The sequence below is a fragment of the Aulonocara stuartgranti genome, assembly GCF_965226115.1.
Source record: "Aulonocara stuartgranti genome assembly, chromosome: 10".
Taxonomy (NCBI): domain Eukaryota; kingdom Metazoa; phylum Chordata; class Actinopteri; order Cichliformes; family Cichlidae; genus Aulonocara; species Aulonocara stuartgranti.
The window spans coordinates 29198055-29222907 of NC_138946.1; the positions used below are offsets into that span (position 1 = coordinate 29198055).

General features: G+C 39.5%; 1 protein-coding gene across 2 annotated transcripts in view; it reads left to right on the top strand.

Annotated features, from left to right (window-relative positions):
- ntm (neurotrimin) overlaps positions 1-24853 on the top strand; it is a 489818-nt gene that overhangs the window by 78102 nt on the left and 386863 nt on the right. The window lies entirely within an intron of this gene.

Below are 24853 nucleotides of genomic sequence, written 5' to 3' on the forward strand. Positions count from 1 at the left end.
AAACAAGACATTTGAAAGCACTCTTATTTTTGAAGTGAAATTTGCAACCTGCTATACAACAGGCACACTTCAAGACGTATATATAACTTTTCAGGGTCATGACCAGAGATGGACAGTAACGCGTTACAAGTAACAGATTGAAGGATTTCAATCTCTTACAACAGGACTTAGTGCCGCTGAATCTTTAATCTTTGAAAAAATGTTTTATTATTTTTTGCTGTGTTTTACGTGCATCTATTTGAAAGAGTGAGTGTAAACACAATTTTGTTTTCTATTTTATGTGCTGCCATATACAGAAAGTAGGTTTAAATGTTAAACGAATTTCTTCCAGTTAGAGAATTATGCAAATATTTACATTTTTGCTTGAAATTGAAAAACTTAAAATTCAAACTTAAGTAAAGTGTGTATTCTCTTTTATTAATATTATTTTATTATTATATTAATATAGCTAGTTTTGCACAAAAAAAGCTGGCAGAAACATCCTCCAAAGAGCTACTTTTCACTTACTTACCTTGAGTACATTTCAGAGCCTTTTCACTTTAATTTGGTGAAGAAGTTGAATCAGTACTTCGACTTTTTTGCATTTGTCAGGAGAAGGGAAAAAAAATTCTATAAGCAAGAAGCTTACATCATTCACTGCGCTTTTCATAGCTTGTTGTTTGTTCATATTTAATTTTATTTTTTTGCGAGACATTGATTTAACTGGCAGTTAACATACCCAACAGAAGTGGGCTGTTCTTTAACTGGCTCATGTCCTTACACCCTCACTTCAGTATATGAAGCCTTAAAACAAAAATTTTGTGATTTATCACTTTGCAATCAGGTTCAAAATCTTTAAACTTTGGAGTGAAATAGTTGGGGTGAAATGTTTGTTACTGGAAACTGATTTTCCAAGGTTTTTCAAATACTTTGGAAAAAAATAAAAGTGAACAGTAGTCCTTGATATTTTGTCTTCCCATCACACAGGTAAATGAGAAGAACAAATAATGGTATTAGCCACTAGCAGTGATTACTTTTTTTTTTCTCATCTAATCACTGCTGCTGAAGTGTGCACTTTGATGACAATTTATAGCAGAGTTTATGCAATACCATTACAGAAATTTTAGTTTGCAATTATATCATAGTATTATTTTCTGAATTGCATTGATTTATAATTACAATTGACAGAGACCCACAGAGCCCTTGTGGCAGAAGTACAATTATTGTATCTACAAGTGCCTCTAATCACTGGTTTTTGAGAGCAAAGCTACAGATCTGTCACTCGTGCTGCCAACCGCTTCTAACAGCCTTCTATCTATTTCTCCTGAGACTGAGACTTTGCAGTCAGCTGAAAGATCCCTTGAGCATTCCAGAAGAACACAGCTGTTACACCAATTGCAAAAGAGAAAAAAAAATGCCTGAAGCTGCCGAAGTGAGTCACTCTTTGAATTCAGCATCTCATCTCATTTCTTTGTACTATGTTTTGCCCTGCTCTATTTTGGGTTTGGGGTCTGAATTAGGCTCAAGAGGTACCAAAAGGTACAGGAGTTGTAATACATGTTGAAGTTTTTTTAATGTATTTATTTATTACATTGCAGGGTTTCCAAACTGCAACCAGGGAGAGTAAGAACTAAAAAAAATGATAGAGAAATATCATATTTGAAATTTCTTCTGGATGTCTCTGAAGTTCCCCAAAAAATCATGAACTTGTTTCTCTTTTACATTTTGGTATGAGGTTAGAAATAACTTCTGTCAACATAAAAGTGAAATGCAAAACTTTCAAGTCATCTATGTGTCACAAACTTTAGTTGAGAAATTGTCAAAGAAAGTCTTAAAAAGTTCAATCTGACAACCAAAATTAAGTTAGACAAATCAAAATGTGCAAGATTCAACATGCAGCACAGTTTTTGCTTATTTAAAATATTGCATGGCACATCATTTTTACTGCATGTGTGATCACAGTGTCACATTTATTATTAATGTAGGACTGAATATCACCAGATGGATGCTTTGAAATCAGGGGTGATTCTAGGATCAGAGCTTTGGGGGTGCTGAGCACACAGAGAGCTGCCCAGCCAGGCAAGATAAGCTTTACTCATCACGATGAGACTTCTTCCCTGTCTCTGTCAGTCCCTGGATTCCTAAATGTCTCCAGTTGTCCCGAGTTCTTTCTGACTGTCTCCTTGGTACATGTAAACCCCTGTTCCTCCCTGTCCTCATTGTCTGTTGTCTTTGTCTCCGTTATCAGTCATCTTAATTTTACCATCTCTGTGCAAGTCTGCAAATTTCTTTATTAAATAATAAGACTCTTAAATTCATCAAGTCTCTCTGTGCCTGGGTCCTCGTCACAAAACATGACATCACTGTTTTGTACATTTTAACACAATTTAATCCCCACATTTGTGAAAGAAAAGCAAAACATTTTTGAAAAGTCTGTAACAAAACCATCAAATCTGATAAAGGTTATTTAAATGCTGCAAAAGAAGAATGGATTGGAATAAAAAAAAAAAAATACATTTCCTAACCTTAATTGCTGGGGGAGAATAATGAATGATGCTCATAGTGAGTAAAAAGTAAACTGAGTGCATTTTTTGGAAAGAGATTCACTTTTAATGTGTATGTATAATAAAATACAGATACATAAAAAATATACTCCAAAAACAGAAGAGTCCTTGAAATGTAGAAATGTACAAAATATTAATAAAAGAAATTGTAAAAATGGAGGGGAATTTGCCTATGGTACAATGTATACAATGTATGAAAAAATCTTTACTGCATATACTAATTGTACTAATTTACTAATACTAATTTTGTGTTGCAAGATTTATGAGTTTCATGCTTTCATAGTGGTACTTGGGAGAGCTTGACATTTTCTCAGGTGGTACACACTGTAAAATGTTTGAGAAACACTGATAAGTGTATGTGTGCTTTTGGAAAAGCTGCTGTACAGAATCTTTGAAACAAGCTAGCTTAAAACATTTTTAGAATATAAACAGAGCACTCTGCTTCTCTTTACAGTTCCTCACTCCACCTGTTTGGCATTTTCTGATAGTGTGCAAATGTAGTGCATGTACTGCAGCAGACATACAGACAACTAGATGGTCCAAAAGTTGGCCTACCTATTACTGGCTGAGGTTTAAGTAGAGTTGTGGCTCAACCACATTAAATATATATCATAAATTTTAATCTCCCCAATCAATGATAATGTTATGTTGGAATGTTGTTAAAGGGATTCAAAAAATGTTTCAACCCAGTTTGTTTTGCAGATTCTGTATAGCAGCTTTAATATAGGGAGGACACAACTTCCAGATTGTGTGAGTAAAATTAGTTTTTTTTTCTTTGTCAGTTTAACAGTTTCTGTTTTGCCTGTCACTATTCCCTGTCTGTTTTCTTACATGGTTCTTCCTGACCTTGTACTTTCTCCTCACGTTCCCCTCTTTCCCCCCTCCCTCTTTGGACTCAATCAATTTGGACACAATCATACACAAATAGATTGTATTCAATTAGATGAAAAAATTACATTAATATAAAAAAAAATACTATTAAGATCACTAATGAAAAAGTACTCTTTGTGGGTGCTTTGATTCATTTTGGGGGGCTTCAGCACCCCCAAAAATGGGCTAAACACGCCCCTGTCCATCTACAACTTTATTCATATGCAACACTTAAAACCATTTTATGTCTCTGCATACAGTTTGTGATCTACCACCCTTTTAAACCATTGCCATTTATTTAAAGTTACTTTTCTTATTATTGTTTATTTTGTGACTCTATTTGCTAAAAGTCCTCGGGTCAGTGCAAAATGCCTACATGCACATACTGATAAATCCTAATATACAAAGCAAGCATAAAGCAAGTGCTGATTGACTCCCAGTCTGAGTGAAAAAGATAAAAAAGAATTCCTTTGAGGTACCAATATGGGAATACCCCATATCTTACTGGCAGGTATGGAAAAAAACCCACTTCCTTCCACCAGCTGGTTTTTTTGAACAATTTTCTTTTGGACTCACTATGATGATTAGGGATGGGTTCTGACATAAACGGTAGTAACCAGACCGAAAAGCAGCGCACATTTCGGTGCTTTATTTCGGTGCTTTTTTTTTCCTGAGCTGTGATACACTTCTAGCCAATCATTTTACGTTTCCCAGGATAGTAGGCTGGGCCAGGTACGTACGTTCAGTTAGAGCAGAGCTACAGATTAAAAATGTCCAAGGCGAAGCGGTCAAAAGTCTGGCTGTACTTCACAGCAAAAGATGCAAACTCAGCAGCAACAAGTGCTTTAAGGTGATACTGTGATACTGTCAAAGGAGGTAACACCTCAAATCCGATGAAACACCTGGCGACGCATAGCGTTTTTTTTAAAAGCCGAGAAATGCGCCGTATTTGATAGCTTGCTGCGAGACCTCACACCGTGCACGTCGGGTGGGTTGCCAGTTATCGGACCCGGAGCAACATCCCCCAAAAACCCGAAGAATAGAGTCCTGGCCCCTAGCCCTGCCAGTGTAGCAGAAATGATGAGGATGATGATGGCAGCAGAAGCCGTTCTTCTCTGCGTGAGTCGCTTAATGTTGTTCGAGTGTAATTTACGTTGAGTAGGCTAACCACGTTATTACATTAATGCATGTAAGGTGAACTAGCAAACATCATCATAGCTACATGCGGCTGTCCTCTTGTTTGATGGCAGATACTCCCTTCACCCTGGCCAAAAAGGCTAAAATGACCAAAGAAAAAGTGGAAAACAGCTGAACATGAGAGGTTTTTGGACAAAGTTTGTGTTTTTTTTCCATTGTTTAAGCACTGCTTCCAGCCAAGAGTGATACCATATATGCCCCATAGCTGCAGAAAAGGCTAACATTGTTATCTTTTTACAAAAAAAAAAAAAAAAACCAGCTGAACATGAGAGGTTTTTGGACAAAGTTTGTGTTCTCCATTCTTTAAGCACCGGTTTGAGCACCGTTTAAGCACTGGCACCGTTTCAAAAGTACCGATTTGGCACCGGTATCGGATAAAACCTAAACGATACCCATCCCTAATGATGATACATGTCGGATACAAATGCTGAGAGTAGGTGTATTACATAGAGTAGAATACTGATGGGTGAAAGGTAGATCAGAATAAATACCTTTACAACTAAATGCATGTACAGCTTCATAAATCTGAGCATTTCCAAAATAATCCTTAAGTCAAGGCTATCCTCCCATCTGTATGATTTCTTTAACATTTTAGATGCACGGTTATATGCAGAGGTTAAAATAGGCTCGAAAGGCATTTTGGTGCCTTCAGAAAATGAGCAATTAAATCCGATAGGTAGATTAATATAGAATATTGTTGAGTGCCTGTCAGGTGTGAGGATAAATGGAGTAACATTTGAGTGGGAGGTCATTTCAAATGCAAACTTAAAAAAAAAATCAAATTCAGCCTTTTTTGGGTAGTTTGGCATTGTATCTTGCTAGCCAATTTACAGTTATTGTATTTTCCAGGCAACATAAGAAATAAGTAAATCTGACACGCTTAGAGATGTCAAACAAAAAAAATATTTTCAAAGATAAGGACTGCTCAGAAATCTAAATTTGATATATCAGATATCGCATAATATATCAGATGATACATGGAGCATTACATTTCTATACAAAATTTTGTAAGGCTAAAATAAAGCACCAAGCTGCTCTATTTCAGTGTATTTTGACTCATCACCAGCAGCAAACTGTAGATACAACTGTAGGTCACAGTTGCACAACTACCTTTAGCAGAAACCAGAAAATAGAGGAGTTACTTCAAAAAAACAACCGTCGACTCATCATGCTTTATATTGTAAGGTAGACCTTAGAATAATACATACAGAGAAAAACCCAACAACCATATGACCTCTATGAGCAAGCACCTTGGCGACAGTGGGAAGGAAAAACTCCCTTTTAACAGGAAGAATCCTCTGGCAGAACCAAGCTCAGGGAGGGATGGGCCCTCTACCGGCTGGGGTGAGAGAGACTCACCCATATGATCACTGCTATCTCATCACATATTGATGTTTAGCCTGGAACTCTTGACAGCACATATTGACATGCTAGTCAAAGTCCTTTCTGGGGCTGTGTTTTGATTAAATTCTTTATTTATTTCTTGGGCACAAAAGAGTGTTAAAAGCAAAAGTGTGTGAAAGTTATTACTATTCATATAAGACATGAATTAAAATAAAATTGAGTCTTATTTTTTTTAGTTTTTCTCAGCTTTCTCAGATATATTCCTTTCAGTACATTTCTTCTTCTCATTATCTAGTTTTGATGTTTAATTTGATGATGTACACTAGCCACACATTCTTCTGCATTCTTAGATTAATAATAATAAAATAATAATAATAATAATAATAATACATTTTATTTGAAAGTGCCTTTCAGAACACTCAAGGACACTGTACACAGTAGAATAAAAAAAGCAACATAAAAGCAAGTAGATTCACAGGTACAGGGAAACAAAAGATGACCCTTTTATTAAGGATGTTTAAAAAGCTCAGAAAAATCCACAATAAAAGGCAATAGAAAAAAACAGGCAACTCACAAAGAGAAACAGACGATCTGAGAAAGAACACAGGAGAGACAGGGCTTAGATGCCGGGGACTAGGAATAGGGCTGAGGTAGACTACATGATGGAAACGAAAATTTTGTCCTCCAAATTATACCTGTTGCCTGAAAGTCATTAAGACACAATCTTGACACACAAATTTGTGGACGGATACATGTGGGAGAAAATCACCAGACACACCGACAATACTGTTTCTAACTCCTCAGTGGATAAAGCAGAATCTGATGGGTCTATATTGGTCAGATTGTGCTCTTAAGGGCTGGCAAGAAAGACCCACAACTGCAACAGAAAAGAGTCTACGTTGAGACACAAAAGTGTCTCAGTTGTGGGAAAAACAAGCAAACAGAAAAGAAGCAGCCTGACAACCCAGGAGACACCCCCCCCCCCCCCCCCCCCCACACACACACACACACACACAACTCATAGCAGAAAATGAATGAACACAAAACAGAATCTGAAAACTCAGAATGTGGAAATGATCATAGAAACAAAGTAGAAGTCAGCCTGCACTAACTAAAGCACTAGAATAATGTTAAAAACCAAACTAAGAACTGTCAATAACAAATAGATACCCCCTGCCCCCCAATGTGCATGTGTATAAAAAAGTCTCCGTATACATGAGATGTTATACAGAGATGTTCCGATCAATCATCACGATTTCATGTACACGTACATTACATGTATAGTACATGTTCCTAATTCAACCTCTAGGACCTAAAACTGATGTTCTGTAGCTTAGCCCTATCTATGTTTTGGAACATGTTGTAGGTTAGCTTTGATTTTTCGTCAGGAACACCTCAGCCCCATCAAAAAATTGAGACTGACAGTAAAGGGTAATGAACTGGCCTTGAGTAACATAACAGATTAAATAACAGGGTGTTTGCATCAAGTCACTTGAGTACCCTAACACCTACAATCTGGGGAAATCTCTGGAAAACATTGCTGGTAATGATCAAATGAATGAAGTGACAGATTCTGACTAAAAATACTTCTTCACTGGCTAAAGGCAGCATCTTATCAAAATGCCTCAGAACAATAATAGTAAAATAGTAATATAGTAATAGTGGGTTCTCTCCGGGTACTCCGGCTTCCTCCCACTGTCCAAAGACATGCAGCTTGTGGGGATAGGTTAATTGGATAACCCAAATTGCCACTAGGTGTGAATGTGCAAGTGAGTGTGAATGGTTGTCTGTCCCTATGTGTTAGCCCTGCGACAGACTGGCGACCTGTCCAGGGTGTACCCCGCCTCTCGCCCTATGACAGCTGGGATAGGCTCCAGCGCCCCCCGCGACCCTGAAAAGGATAAGCGGAAGCGAATGGATGGATGGATAATATAGTAATATATAATAATATACTATATAATAATAATATAATTTTGGACTACTGTCCTTTTGTTTGTATATAAATTTAGTAGTTCTTGCAATGTCGGATCTTATATCATAGCGTGACAGTGTAACACTTAGTTGACATTTGTTCATCCAATTCCAGCTGCCAGCCATTTTCTTCCAATACACCTACAGTATATGTATACACCTAAATGCACTCTTCATAAAGAAGAAAGAAGAGCTAAGATGGAAAGAGAATGTTTCTTTTCTGCTATTAAGGCACACAGGATAAAAGAACATTTTCCCTCCTTTTCACCCTCCTCAACTCTCCCACTCATTCCATATTATGCTCAGAGCAGGGACGCGGGATGACTCTGAGATTGGCCATGGATTTAAGTGCAGAATACAGATAAGCTGCAGGGAGAACTGGTGCCCAGACTCTTTAGCATACCTAATTGACCTCTAGCTTGAAAAGCAAAAACAAAAAAAACCCCCAACAAACCTTGTGCTGTGACTAACTCTACCATTTGCCCCTTGGGACCTGCATTCGGCCCAAAATTTTCTGACTCAGTGCTCAGCCATTTTTGGTGAGAACTAAACCATCAGTATTGCTGTCTGTATATGTAATATGATATGATTATCACGTCAGAGCAGGAGGGGGCCACCCCCAAACTGTTCCCACAAAGTTGAACGCATGAAATTGTCCAAAATATTTATGGCATCGTAAAGCATTACAGGGAACTGAAACCATTACAGAATAATAAAAAAGGAAATAAAGGGCCCAACTCCTGAAAAAAAATCCCACACCATAAACCTGTTGCCATTACAGCTTAGACTGAGGCCAAGTTATGTCCAATATTCCAGTACAACTGAATAATAATAATAATCATATCACTTGCAAGTTCAGTTTTATTTACATAGTTTACATAGTTCCAGTTTTATTTACTGGTAAGTCATATTCATTTGGCAAGTAGACATCTTGAAACCAAAAGTGTGGGTGACAGGAGCTGTTGTTAACTGGTTGCTCTGTTCTCCACAGCAGCAAGTAACATATTTGTTCATTGTGAATACCACTGTGTACACTGAAAACTCACTCTACATGGGAAGACTGAAATACATACACACAGAGGATAATGAGGGGATAGGGATTAGTGAACCAGGCTGAAACCAACAAGACAGTATGAAACCACAACACAAAAAACTCCTGTGTTTAGTCTCTGTATGATTCCAAATGAACTCTAGAGTAGTTTGTTTAATGGTGTGAATCTGAACCACCTACCAGTGACATTACAAGTTTGAGTTAAAAAAAAAAACATAGCAATGTGGGAAGATAATATAGATGTGCAAATGTGAAATGACTGTAAATCCTCTTTGTTCCACAATAGCCCAGGACGAAGCACCATCTTCCTGTATTTTCTTTGATGGAAAGAAAGCAGACTGAACATTCTGTTGTGGTTTGTAATACCGCATTTTGGTTCACTTGGAGTTCACTTGGATTGGTCTCCGTGTGAAAACAAACAAAATTGTGGGAGAAATCAACAAGTTTATATTTTCATCAACTGATTCATACCACATTGAAATATAGGTGTAAAAAACTGATATAAACGGGGAACTGAAACCAATACAGAATAATGAAACAGAAAGATTAATGAAAGATTGTCAAAAATACAAAGCTAACAAAAACTCAAAATAGTCCCACAACTTACACAGGTATCATAAAATTGAAGGTGCATCACCTTCTTTTAAGGCCTTTATGCAGTACTTGCTTTCAACTTCCTAAGTGAATCCAACAAAGAGAATCTGCTTTTGGCCAACATGTATATTTTGCGTACATAAGCACTATAATACAGCTCTGGTCACAAATTAGATGTTTTAGAATACGGACTATTCCCTTTGCCACTGTGTTTGTGTGTGTGCATCTGTATTGTGGAAGATGTTAATACTGTCAGGTCATACTCTTTACTCCAAAGGTGGACCCTGTCAAAACAGATTCCATTATAATCAACTTGTGCAATAATTGTACAACCCTTAATATTACATGCTCTTTAGAGAAAACTGCAGTTAATATGATAAGAAGGGCACCTCAGTGTCAAACATTAATTTTGTGCAATATGCTGGGATATTTATAATGAGAACTATTTGTATTTATTGGAGCTCTTTTGTTATATTTTGTAACTTTGTAATATATGGTATTATTTAATTTAGTTTAGTTATTTTTCACTGTCTTGGAGCAACTGTGACATCATTTCCTCTGGGATTAATTAAGCATTCTGATTCTGAAGCTGATTGTGAAGATAAAAGATGACTTTGCACAGAGCAGACATGCAGAAAATAATAATGGCAATGATCAAATAGCTCTAAACATATTTCTCCCAAATCAAGATAAAGTAATGGATATATGTATATTCAGTTTTGCTGTAACTTCATTCAGTGGTAAACTGAGTGAGTCAGTCAGTCTTTTTAAGAAACACTGCAAAGCTGGGAAAATTCTTGCTGTCAGTACAACTTACCTTGTCCTGTCCTTCACTTTAATGTCCTCTTGGGGGATAATCTCAAGCCCTGATTGCCACAGTGTTCAGTGCTGGTTGCAAACACATTTGTGCTGCTGCTAAAAAGTGAAGCAAATGTCTTAAACCAGCATTAGTTAAAAAAAGAAAAAAACAACAACCTGTGGTTTCTAATGGACTTCTGGCCATATAGAAGTCTATGTCAAAACAGTCCTTGAACTTATTTCATATGAAATAAAACATTGAATAGGAATAAATTGAACAGGTCACAGGATATGTCCTACAATGAACATATTAAACAAATATGTAGGACTGCTTTCTTCTATTTGCACAATATCTCCAAAACTAGAAACATCCTGTCTCAGAGTGACACTGAAAAATGAGTTCATGAGTTTATTGCTGGACTACTATTCATTATTATCAGGATGTCCTAAGAACTCCCTTAAAAAGCCTTCAAAATGCTGCAGCAAGAGTACTGACTGGGACTAGAAAGAGAAAGCATATTTCTCCTATATTGCTTCCCTTCATTGGCTCCCTGTTGAATCCAGAATCAAATTTAAAATCCTGCTCCTCACATACAAGTTCTTGAGTAATTTAGGCACTGTCTTTTCTCAATGACTATGTGGTACCATATCATCCCATTAGAGCACCTCGCTCTCACACTGCAGGCTTACTTGTTGTTCCTAGAGTATTTAAAAGTAGAACGGGAGGCAGAGCCTTCAGTTTTCAGGCCCCTCTTCTGTGGAACCAGCTTCTAGTTTGGATTCAAGATATAGACACCCTCTCTAATTTTAAGATTAGGCTTAAACCTCTCTTTTTGATAAAGCATAGGGTTGGTTCAGGTGACCATGAATCGTCCCTTAGTAATTGATAATTATAGACCATTTTCTAGTGTTTTTGTTTTTTTTCAGCAAAATATTTGAAAGAAAAAATGTTTAGCTCTTACTGAAATCATTAATGATCAACACTGATTAATGGAGCGTTTCAGTCTTAGTCCTGCCTGATCTCACTGTTACCTTTGACACTGTTGATCATGAAACTCAGTCATAGAATCAGTTGTCGCTGTTTCTTCAAGATGCTTTTGGTGGGCTTTGAAAGGAGCAGTGTTGTGAATAATTTGAGAAACTGTATTAGAAAAGTACTCCTTTTGGATTATGTATGTAGTGTATGTAGTGACGTAGTCAGTAGAGGCTGGCGGTCAAGCCTGATCCCACATGGTCCCACAACCAGTGAAAGACTGGGTCATTTGGGAATTCAAGCTGTGGACTTTAGAGGAGCTGAGGACCGGGATGTGCTTTACCTGTCATCCATCATATCAAGCAGTCAAGATTTTTCTTGTTTTATCCAGTGTAACACAGTTAACCTAACTAAATGTGCTTCAAGTTGTCTCCAAAAGTTCCCCGAAAGTCTTGTCCTAATGCTGCTAAGGTGATCTTATGGAGCTTCTTGCAGCCTGTGATTTCTTGACATTGTAAACCTATTTAAGTTTATATGTTTTTATCTTTTGTGTTATGCACATTGAATTTAAGTATAATGAAATGTGCTAATACTCTATAAATAAAATTTCCATTGCCTTTCTAATTTCAGATTTTCACAGCTCATACTTTCTGTCCTAAAATGCTTTTTAACAATATGGGACCTTTTAGGCATTCTTAATGTGGATAGCAATGTTGCATTAACTTGTAATTATTAATACTTTCTGTGCCACCAAATGTGAACGTTGTAAAATCTACACCTATGGGTTACAAATGGCAGGCTGATAGCCTTCACTAGTGAATAAGAAAACGTAAACCCCAAGGAACATGGCTGAGGAAGTAAAAAGAAATCACAAAAGGGAACTAACAAAAAAACACCCCAACTACAAATAAAAGCAAGTCATGAAAACACAAAACTCAAAAAAACAAATGAACAAATGATCACCAAGTGAAAACTATAAAGCCAGAACATAAACTATAAAGAAAGCTCATAGTTCTAAAATCAAAAACGAAACATGAACTAACAACTCAAAAAGACTGGGTTAAAGACCTTGAAGAATGACAATAATCCTACGGAGTTACATTTAGTAACATGTATAATACATTAAGACACAATTTGCCAGTCTTTCTTTAAACCGGCGTTTGTATCCTGCAGAAAGTTAATAGGTTTATGAGTCACATATATTTATACAAACACAGAAATGTAGTACAGCTTCATTTGGTTATTATTATAAAGCTGTGTTGCAGTTTTCCTAACTCTGTCTCCGCAATCTTGAGTTTTCTTTCTCATACCTTCTTCTGCTTTTCATTTGTGATAACCTAATGCATTAGTGTGAAGGAACTGCTGCAGGCTGCCTACTGATAACCCTGTCAAGCAACCTGGCACTCCCAATTGTCAGCTCTCCCAGGAGGTCTGCTCATCTGCTAATGGAAACCAACTCCAGAGGTGTGTCAAAACACCCATTATCTTCATACAGAATACACTGGCCCCGAACAGAAACCTTTTAAAATCACAGCTTTAGTGGATTCAGATTGCTACAGGAAAAAAAAAAAAAGAAAAAAAAAAAGAGAAAATTTTTTTTTTTTTATGCAACAGAAAATGGAATGAACATGCAACATATTCTTTCTGTAGTGCTGTGTGATAAAATGAAAAAACTACATACAACTACATAAAACTACATAAGAACAGAGTATAAATGAATGTGAAAGTCAATATGTATACCATCACTGCAGAATTAACTAAATGAAAACTATAAAACACATTTAATTAATGAAAAATATTGAAATGTCTTTGTCAGGCCATCACCTTGGCTTTCTCATCACGACTAATTGCTGCATATCTCGGTTCATTTCCATTGAGCCATGTGAATTAAAATACAACCTTGTAATACATCAGTTGATCTACGTAGTTTTCAGGTGTCTTGTGAATCCTGTACACTTCACCCACTCATACTTTTGATCTGCCCACCATGTTCAGGGAAGTTTAATTCACCCTAGAAAATATCCGTGAAAGTAAAATTCATAGCACTAATAATGTTACTAAAGTGTGACAAGAATGAAGTGGTCTTTAATATCTCTTAACACAAACCTGAGTATACATTATCAGGGCTGCTTTCAATTACTTAAGGTACCATTAATAGTGATTAATAAGTGCACGTAAACAAGAGTTTGAGATGTTTAGTATATTCTTTGGTTATTACAGCAAATGATCACTTGAATAAAATAAGATGCTGATCAGCACTTTGAATTTTTACCACTCGTGTTTTGTCTCTTCTGTAACTTATCATGCTTGCTATTCAAGGTGCATCATGTAGTTCCACCAAGCTAAAGTGGACTTCATGTTCTCTGCTGTGCCAGTAAGGCTTAGTGCTTCTTTACTTTCATCTGTCTCTTTTTTACTCACAACTGTTAGAGTCAAAGTGTTAAATGCTGCCATTATTGTAGTTAAATTTGTAAGTCTTGGTTCAAACTATATGATCAAAGACATTCTCCTGTTTCTATTGCCCTCCCCAGCCTGTTTAATGGTGGGGGAGGCTGTAGTGTTTTATTATAGGCACGTCCTATGTGAAGGTTCTGTTTTCTTGTTTAGTAAACTTCCTGCCTTTATGACCCTTTTGGTGAGCAGGAAGTCACACAAACGCACCCCCAAACACAAACACACACAAACTCACGTGCACATGCATGCACACACATACACACCCAGTGCCTTATCTTTTATAACCGTGGGGGGGTTACAATGGGTGTTTGTGAAACTGTGTTTAACAGAAATAAAAGGTTGCAGGGGAAGCTGGTTCTTCGAAGTGGTCTGTTACCGAGGGCAGAAGGGCTGCTCTGAGATCCTTCCCTTGCTAGCATGTGAAAAACCAGTTGAGCTGTTCGTCTTGCTTCGTTAATGGGAATAAGTCTCTAAACCAGCGGGGCCTGTGGAAGCGCAGACCCAACAGCAACTTTCTCAAATGAGCTTTTGTTCATTTTGATTACTTGATTTGATAACTTGACTCAAAAGTTCTCAATTCCATTGAAGACTTATACCCCTTTTTAAGTCTGGATTTTGGCACTACACTACACCTGTTTAATAACTGTTATTCAATAGGTACACATGATACCAATGCAGCTGGAAGATAAATAATTTAAAAGTTGAATTTTTCCACTAGGGGTGCTTTTAGATACCTAAGGCATGACAAGGAAATGAGAAATTAAGTAGGATGATAGAACAAGATGATGTGTATGCACTGCAGCATGTCTGGGTTTTTGCTTTTGTGTCTGACAGGGTTCCTAGTGAGATGTACAAGGGAAACTGAAATGTTGCTATTCAACATTTTGACTCCAGAAAGAGAACAGGCCATGTGATCATTTTGTTTTTGGGATCTTAGTTATTGTACTTTTTACTTCACACAGGCACTTACAACTCGTTGATATAATTGCACAGTTTCACTCATGGTTTTAGATGTCTTACCTCAGTAGCATTAAAATTTTAAAAAACTTTTTATGAAATTGCTTTGGATGAAAGTCATAATAGCTGCATAATACCACAGTGTACAACTTTGGATTGACTGAGAAAGACTGTCAACAATAGATTCACTCAGCCATGAAATTATCAACATCTGAGAGCCAAATACATTTGCACTGCTTGTCATTAAATTGGCTTAAATATTTTTCTTTTGAGGTCTTTCCATTAGCTTCTTAAGCACTTTTGTCACTGTCGTCTTCAGTATGGCCAATAGTGTGACAATGGTGGCAATGACACAGTAAAAAGAATGAAACAAAAAAAAAAAAGTTTACTCCCAACTATAATGTCTGAGGAAAACTCCAACAGAAATTGTTTATTTCACCATTTAGTGCAAGCACAAAAACACAATGTTATTTGTTTAAGGATAATAAGGTCATAGTAAATAGGCATGTAGCATGTCTCAATACCATACAGAAGTGACACAATCCGGTTGTTAAGTGATGACGTATGAACCCTGCTTCTGGGAACAAAACTGCTCTGCATTTATTAAGGCTGGTGTGTTTTTAACATGTTTTAATGCTTTGTCTCTTGTTCTATTAAATCTGAACAACCCCCTAAAAAAGTCAGTGATAATTTGATTAGGTTAGAAAAGAATCACTCTGAGGCTAACAAAGATTTGAATCAGTACATGAAGCTATCTGTGTCATGAAACGCTGTGTGGCAGGCAGGAGATGAGGACCCAAAATGCAGGACTCACAGACTCGAGGGATGAACTCAAAACCACAGCTTTATTTGCTGGTCGGGGAAAGCATACAAAACTAAACTGGGAAATATAAACTTACACTTGACGGAGAGGCACACGAGGAAACACACAGCTTGATGGACGACACAACACTGACTCAGAGAAACACAGGGTTTAAATACACTGGGAAGTAACGAGGGGAATGAGACACAGAAGGAGAGCACAGCTGGGGGAAATCAGAACTGACGAGACAAGGAAGCGTAAACTGAACACACTGGTCGTGTCCAAATTCATGGGCTGCATCCTCCTGAGGACCCGGCCTTCACGGTCTACGTGGGCCGGGTCCTCAGAAGGTTGGGTAGGCCGGAAGTAAATGGCTGTGAAATTGGACGGTCTAGCCTTCTGATTAGCGTCACCGCTGTCTCGATGGAGTTTAATAAACTCAGCCGTCTGCTCCTTGCTATCTAAAATATAACAGGACACTGGCGTAAATTCTTGACCGTCTCACACTTCTGTTTAATCAGTTTTCTGTTTGACGTTTAGTCAGCTGTGTGAAAACCAAGGAGGAACCCACCCGGGGGATTAATAAAGTTTTATTTTATCTAATCTAATCTAATAACTTTAATCTCAGCCAAACCGATTTACTCACGAACAAACAAAACACTGAAAAAAGCCCAACAATAACATTTTTAGGTTGTCTAAGTGACTTATATATTACGTTTAACCCGAGCAGCGAAAGTCCGCGGTGATCTGAAAATGATGTGCCGGGAGTTGTGCCGTTCTCAGCCGCATCAGTAACCCTCGAGCTCCCGGCTAGCTATCGAGCTGGTGGGTAGCAGACGTCTCCGAAAACGTCGAAGCACTTTTGCAAATATGCGATATCTTGATAAACCGAGCAGATATTTGATGTTTACACAGCTACTTTCTCACCTGAAAATATGTTAAAAGTTTATTTTGTGACCCAGAAAGATTAGTAAGAGTAATTTTAAAACTTAGTAGCGGGCGCCATTGTTGGAAACTGGAGTTTGGCTGGGCCGCGCTATGAATTCTGGGATATGGTAGGCCACGAAGGACACACCCGACCCATCCTTCAAATTCGGGGAAAAGGAGGACGCATTTGTCGGCTGCATTCGGAGCAGTCTACGAATTTGGACAGCCTTCGGCACGTCGCTGGGACGTAATCGGTCTACAAATGCGGCCTCAGGAGGATGCAGCCCATGAATTTGGACACGACCACTAAGATCAGACACGGAACTTCAAAATAAAGCAGGAAACACACACGCAAAGACACAGACTCAGAGACGCGGGCTTTAACACAGAGACCTGACTACACTAGAGGTGATACACAGGCAGGGACGACGGAAAACAGGGGGAGCACAGAATAAACACTGGGAAACCAAAACACAAACTGTCATAATTCATAATATCAAAAATAAGAGTACAAAAACCAAAAACACTGGGTCACCGACCCAGAACCATGACAATCTGGGTCCATTTCGCCATCTTGCGAAATAGATGCAAGATGGTGCCGAGTATGGCAGCATCATTGTGAGCTCCCCCAAGCAACAGCTGGTTTTTGTGTTTAATTTTACTTTTCCTCATTCCAGCGAGAGATGCGGGACTGCTGCGTGATCTGCCTCACAGAAACCTGACTATCGGACAAGGTACCGGAATTTGCAATACAACTACTGGGGTTCTCTGTGCACTGCGCGGACAGGTCACAGGAGTTTAATGGGAAAAGCAGAGGCGGTGGTGTGTGTTTCATGATCAACAACAGCTGGTGTGATTATGTGAACGTGCACCCGGTCAAATCCTTCTGCTCACCGGACCAGGAGTACCTGATGATTAAGTGCCGGCCATCTGGCTACCGAGGGAATTTACAGCAGTGATTATTACGGCTGTTTACATTCCCCCACAAGCTGACACTGACCGAGCACAGTCAGCGTGATCAGCAGTGAGGAAACCGCACACCCAGAGGCGTCGTTTATCACGACTGGGGACTTTAACAAGGGAAACCTGAAGAAAGTTTCACCAAAACTCAACCAACAAATCCATTTCAACACTCGTGGAGATCGGCTACTTGACCACTGCTACACCTCCTTCCAGGATGCGTACAAAGCTCTCCCCCGTGCCCCATTCGGCCAATCAGATCACAGCTCCATCCTGCTCCTTCCGGCCTACAGGCAAAAGCTGAAACAGGAAGCTCCAACCCTGAGGGCGGTGCGCCGTTGGTCGGACCAATCGGAGTCCGCGCTGCAGGACTGTTTTGATCACGCGGACTGGGAAATGTTTCACCTGGCTGCAAATGATATCGATGAGTACACAGACTTAGTCTATGGATTTATCAGAAAATGCGTGGAAGATGTCATCGCATCCAGAACAGTTAAATCCTTCCCAAATCAAAAACCGTGGATTAACAAAGATGTTCGCACGGCACTGGCGGCACGGAGCACCGCTTTTGCCTCCGCAAACACATCGGACTAAAAACACGCACATTACCAACTCCGGAAGACGATCAAATCAGCCAAACGTGAGTACAGGGAAAGGGTGGAACAACAGTTTGACAACCCTTGGAGTATGTGGCAGGGACTAAACACAATCACAGACTTTAGAGGGAAAACCAGCACACCGCAGACCACGGCCTCTCTGTGTGACGATCTAAACGTATTCTGTGCTAGATTTGACACAGCGAACACCATGAGACCGGACAGTGTGCGCACCGCAGATGACGTCAGTGCGCACACTGTGTCTGAGGAGGATGTGCGGAAATAATAAAGGCATCAGAGCAGCAAAACTGGACTATTCAAACAAGCTATCAGATCACATCTCTGATAACAACTCCAGGAAGGTATGGGAGGGCCTAAAACACATCACATATTACAAAGCCAATGGGACAAATATAGATAATATGGACATCTCATTAGTGGAGGAACTTAACCACTTTTATGCCCGCTTCGAGAAAACTGCAGCCACCCCCACCATGCACACCACCCTGCCCACAGCATCCACTGTGCACAGCTCTGAACACATTTAGCCTCCAACAACATCAGGTCCGCAATGTGTTCAGAGCAGTAAATCAGAGGAAAGCTGCTGGCCCCGACGGAATACCTGGTAGAGTGCTCAAAGCCTGTGCCAACCAGCTGGCTCCTGTGTTCACCAGACTATTCAACCTCTCCCTGACACATGCCTCTGTCCCTCACTGCCTGAAATCATCAACAATAGTCCCAGTCCCCAAGTCCACCACCATCAGTAGCCTCAGTGACTACAGACCCGTCGCACTTACTCCAGTGGTTGCAAAGTACATTGAGAAGCTGGTCCTAAAACACATAAAGGACTGCCTCCCACCCAGCTTCGACCCCCACCAGTTTGCCTACAAGGCAAATTGGTCCACAGAGGATGCAACTCCCACTGCTCTCCACTCCGCTCTGCATCACCTGGAGAATCCTGGGACATCAGTAAGGATGCTCTTCATTGATTTCAGCTCGGCCTTCAATACTATCATCCCAGACATTTTTATAGACAAGCTGGTAAATTGGACTCCCCCCCCCCCACATGTGCATGGATCAAAAACTTCCTCACAGACCGTTCACAATCAGTCTCAAGGTTGGCAACCAGCGATCATCCACCCTGTCGCTCAACACTGGCTCACCACAGGGATGTGTGCTGAGTCCACTATTATACACCATCTACACCAGTGACTGCACCCCTACGCACCCCTGCAACATCATCATCAAATTTGCAGACGACACCACTTTGATGGGGCTCATCACCAACGTTGATGACACTGCCTACAGGGATGAGGTCCAGCGACTGTCAGAATTGTGTAACTACAATAACCTCACCCTAAACCCCAAGAAAACCAAGGAAGTGGTCGTGGACTTCTGCAAAACAAGAACTGATTCCCCTCCCCTATCCATAAAAGGTGACTATGTGGAGAGGGTGTCCTCCTTTAAGTTCCTCGGCACGTGGAGAGAGTGAGCAGCTTACGGTTCCTTGGTGTACATCTGGCTAAGGATCTTACGTGGTCAGGACACATAAACAAAACAGTGAAGAAGGTGCAGCAGCGCCTCTTCTTTCTCAGGAGACTGAAAAGATTCGGCATGAGCCCCCGCATCCTCAGGACCTTCTATCGCTGTGCCATTGAGAGCATCCTCACTGGATGCATCGCCACCTGGTATGGCAACAGCACCGCTTACAACCGCAAAGCTCTCCAGAGAGTAGTGCGGTGCTCTGAATGGATAATTGGAGGTGAGCTTCCTTCCCTCCAGGACATCTACAGGAAGCCGTGCCTGAGGAAAGCAGGGAGGATCATCAAGGACTCCAGTCACCCCAGCCATAAACTGTTCAGACTGTTTCCATCAGGAAGGAGGTTCTCCAGTATCCAGTCCCATACCAGCAGACTGAGAGACAGCTTTTTCCATCAGGCCATCAGACTGCTGAACACTTCATAGACACCTCACCTTCACTTACCAGAACTTCAACATTATGCACTCCATACTGTATACAAATGCCACTTGTTTTGCACAATATCCAACTGACAACCTCTGTATATTTTGTTTTATTGTTTATTCTATTTAATTAAAAAATTTATATATATATATATATATATATATATATATATATATATATATATATATATATATATATACACACAGTGGGGCAAAAAAGTATTTAGTCAGCCACCGATTGTGCAAGTTCCCCCACCTAAAATGATGACAGAGGTCAGTAATTTGCACCAGAGGTACACTTCAACTGTGAGAGACAGAATGTGAAAAAAAAATCCATGAATCCACATGGTAGGATTTGTAAAGAATTTATTCGTAAATCAGGGTGGAAAATAAGTATTTGGTCAATAACAAAAATACAACTCAATACTTTGTAACATAACCTTTGTTGGCAATAACAGAGGTCAAACGTTTACTATAGGTCTTTACCAGGTTTGCACACACAGTAGCTGGTATTTTGGCCCATTCCTCCATACAGATCTTCTCGAGAGCAGTGATGTTTTGGGGCTGTCGCCGAGCAACACGGACTTTCAACTCCCGCCACAGATTTTCTATGGGGTTGAGGTCTGGAGACTGGCTAGGCCACTCCAGGACTTTCAAATGCTTCTTACGGAGCCACTCCTTTGTTGCCCGGGCGGTGTGTTTTGGATCATTGTCATGTTGGAAGACCCAGCCTCGTTTCATCTTCAAAGTTCTCACTGATGGAAGGAGGTTTTGGCTCAAAAGCTCACGATACATGGCCCCATTCATTCTGTCCTTAACACGGATCAGTCGTCCTGTCCCCTTGGCAGAAAAACAAATTCAAATTCAAATTCAAATTTTATTTGTCACGTACACAGTCATACACAGTACGATATGTAGTGAAATGCTTGGACAACTGCTCGTGACCTAAAGAAAACAAAAAAGGAAAAGGCTATGAATAAGATAGGAAATAAATATGAAAAATTAAAAAGGGTAAATTTAACTAGGAAGGAATAGAATATAAATTAAGGTTAAAAATGAAATAACTGTACAACACAAATTAGAATGAAGGGTAAATTTAACTGGGAAGAATAAGATAAAGATAAATATATAAATTAAAGTTGAAAATAAAATAACTGTACAACAAAATACACAATACACAATATAGAACTATATAAGAATGTATGAAGAAATCTAAATATAAATAAATATATACACAATAACAGCAGCTGTACAAGTATTAACCGGAAATGAAGAAGCCCCATAGCATGACGTTTCCACCCCCATGCTTCACAGTAGGTATGGTGTTCTTGGGATGCAACTCAGTATTCTTCTTCCTCCAAACACGACGAGTTGAGTTTATACCAAAAAGTTCTACTTTGGTTTCATCTGACCACATGACATTCTCCTAATCCTCTGCTGTATCATCCATGTGCTCTCTGGCAAACTTCAGACGGGCCTGGACATGCACTGGCTTCAGCAGCGGAACACGTCTGGCACTGCGGGATTTGATTCCCTGCCGTTGTAGTGTGTTACTGATGGTGACCTTTGTTACTTTGGTCCCAGCTCTCTGCAGGTCATTCACCAGGTCCCCCCGTGTGGTTCTGGGATCTTTGCTCACCGTTCTCATGATCATTTTGACCCCACGGGATGAGATCTTGCGTGGAGCCCCAGATTGAGGGAGTTTATCAGTGGTCTTGTATGTCTTCCATTTTCTGATGATTGCTCCCACAGTTGATTTTTTCACACCAAGCTGCTTGCCTATTGTAGATTCACTCTTCCCAGTCTGGTGCAGGTCTACGATACTTTTCCTGGTGTCCTTCGAAAGCTCTTTGGTCTTGGCCATGGCGGAGTTTGGAGTCTGACTGTTTGAGGCTGTGGACAGGTGTCTTTTATACAGATGATGAGTTCAAACAGGTGCCATTCATACAGGTAACGAGTGGGGGACAGAAAAGCTTCTTACAGAAGATGTTACATGTCTGTGAGAGCCAGAGATTTTCCTTGTTTGAGGTGACCAAATACTTATTTTCCACCCTAATTTACGAATAAATTCTTTACAAATCCTACCATGTGAATTCATGGATTTTTTTTTCACATTCTGTCTCTCACAGTTGAAGTGTACCTCTGGTGCAAATTACTGACCTCTGTCATCATTTTAAGTGGGGGAACTTGCACAATCGGTGGCTGACTAAATACTTTTTTGCCCCACTGTATATATATATATATATATATATATATACATTATATATATATATATATATATATATATATATATATATACACACACACACACGTAGATATACATATTTAGTATACACATTCAGTAATGCGCATACACTCTTATATTGTACATATATTTATTCATATAATTCTCAGATTTACCCATTCTTATATTTTGCTTGTTCTTATGTTATTGTATTTTTACACACCTCTGTTGCTTGTGAAGCTTGCACACAAGAATTTCCCTCGCATGTACTGTACCAGTGTACCTGCACATGTGATGTGACAATAAAAGTGATTTGATTTGGAATTTTCCATGACGAGTAACAATGACAATGACAATTTTTTCTGTATTGTGGATGGATTATCTCAGTTTTTCTCCTGACTGAAGTATGGTCCATTTACAGCATCTTTTTCCTGCATTTGTCTATAACAATTGCGAACTGTCACGTTACCAGTCAATCTGACCTGGGTATTGGAGAAAATTCTGATCCAGATGAAAACTAGCATGAGTAGTGGTCAGACGAAAGCAAAAAAGGTATACTGGGGACAAACCGGGTCAAGTCTGCTATGCCTGGTGTGCGGGGAAAAATTATCAATATGCTTTTTGTGACATTTTTGTTTGGTGGTGTGGCATGTGATTTGTTTTCGGATGTGAAATATGTGCTGTGGCTCCAAGAGGTTGGGAAACACTGTGCTAATCATAGCTCTGTAGCTAGCTCCAACGGAGTACATCAATATAAACCAGTTAGCCCAACTGCAGTGACCCTAAAAATGTCACTGCTTTTTAGTTTTCTCTCTTCATTTATGTTGGAAGTGATAGCAGAGCTGTACGTGTTAATTATTCAGAAATTCTTCAGTCAGAGCATGGTATGGATGAAAACTAGCAAGCTAACTCTCTGCTAACTTCTGTGTTAAACTTCATAATTCCTGTTTCTCATGGATGCCTGGATGTTAAACTTTATTGTTACACCTGGTAGAGCACCAACACTGATCATTTTATTAAAAATTTATAAATTTAGACTGACAGTGATGCCACAGTGTTTGTTTGACTTTGGGGCCAGAAGCAGAGTTTGGACCTGGAAACGGCTAATGATGTCAGGTTTAATAGACAGATAACTCTAGCTGTCTAAACCATGAACATTTGTTAATTGTTACAAGACTACAGCTGACATGAACATTTTAATACGTTGTTACTGAAAAAGATGTAGCTCATTCGATTTTAACAGGGCTAGTAATTTTCTCCCATTCCTTGTTTAAAACTGGTATTAGCTGTACAACATCTTAAATAAAAATCCTGGGATATTTGTGTATTGTGTATTTGTCTATTGTAGTTATAAGGACTACACTTACTAGACGTCGTTTTAGTGATAACTTAATACTGGCAGGTTGGAGCCTTTTCTTTTAGAACAGCTTTTTTCCACATTAACATGATAACATCATGCTGTTCCTAAAGATTTGTCAGTTGCACATGTGTGATCCAAATCTCCCATTCTACAAGTTCCCATAGGTGCTCTGTTGAATAGAGATGTGGTGATTGTGGAAGGCTACCCGAGTACAGTGAACCCACTGTCATGAAACCACAGTCAAGAAGCCAACAGGGCTGGGCCATATTATACCATTCACGGTAATACCGGTATAATGTTGGGCAACGATAAGAAAATGAAATATCGCGATAGAATATGGGTAAAATGCGCATGCGCAGTGCCTTTGTTTTCATACGCACATGGCAGAAAAAGCATGGCGGCGATGGAGAATGAGAAGGGTGAAAGCGGATCGTTGAATGAAATGATGAACCAGAATTGGTTTGTAAAAATGCTGCAACTTCAGTGGTGTAGAACTGGTTTTTGTTCGTCAGATACACAACAAAGCACTATTTTTGGTAAACATGCTAGCGGGCCATCATTACTGTGTTTTTTGGAAAATACGGCACACTTAAAATCAATCCTTTGATTTTTCTGAAAATCGACAGTGCCCCTTATAATCCATCCATCCATCCATTCGCTTATCCTTCTCAGGGTCGCGGGGGGCGCTGGAGCCTATCCCAGCTGTCATAGGGCGAGAGGCAGGGTACACCCTGGACAGGTCGCCAGTCTGTCGCAGGGCTAACACACAAGGACAGACAACCATTCACACTCACATTCACACCTAGTGGCAATTTGGATTATCCAATTAACCTATCCCCACAAGCTGCATGTCTTTGGACAGTGGGAGGAAGCCGGAGTACCCGGAGAGAACCCACGCAAACACGGGGAGAACATGCAAACTCCACACAGAAAGACCCCCGCCTGATGGTGGAATTGAACTCAGGACCTTCTTGCTGTGAGGCAACAGTGCTAACCACCGTGCCACCGTGCTGCCCCCCTTATAATCCCATGTGCCTTAATTATGAATTCTGGCTGTATTTACTGACCTTGAAACGAATTTATGTGGTACACAGCGCTCGTGTACCACATAAAGCGCTCATGTGATGGATTGTTGGAGCATTACGGCTATCATAGGCAGGAGCCTCGCAGAGTGATACGTACTGTGCTTCAAAATAATATTACCGTATTGTGTGTGTATAACCTCTTTTTTAATTTTGTGAATATTATACATGATTATGCTGAGGATATG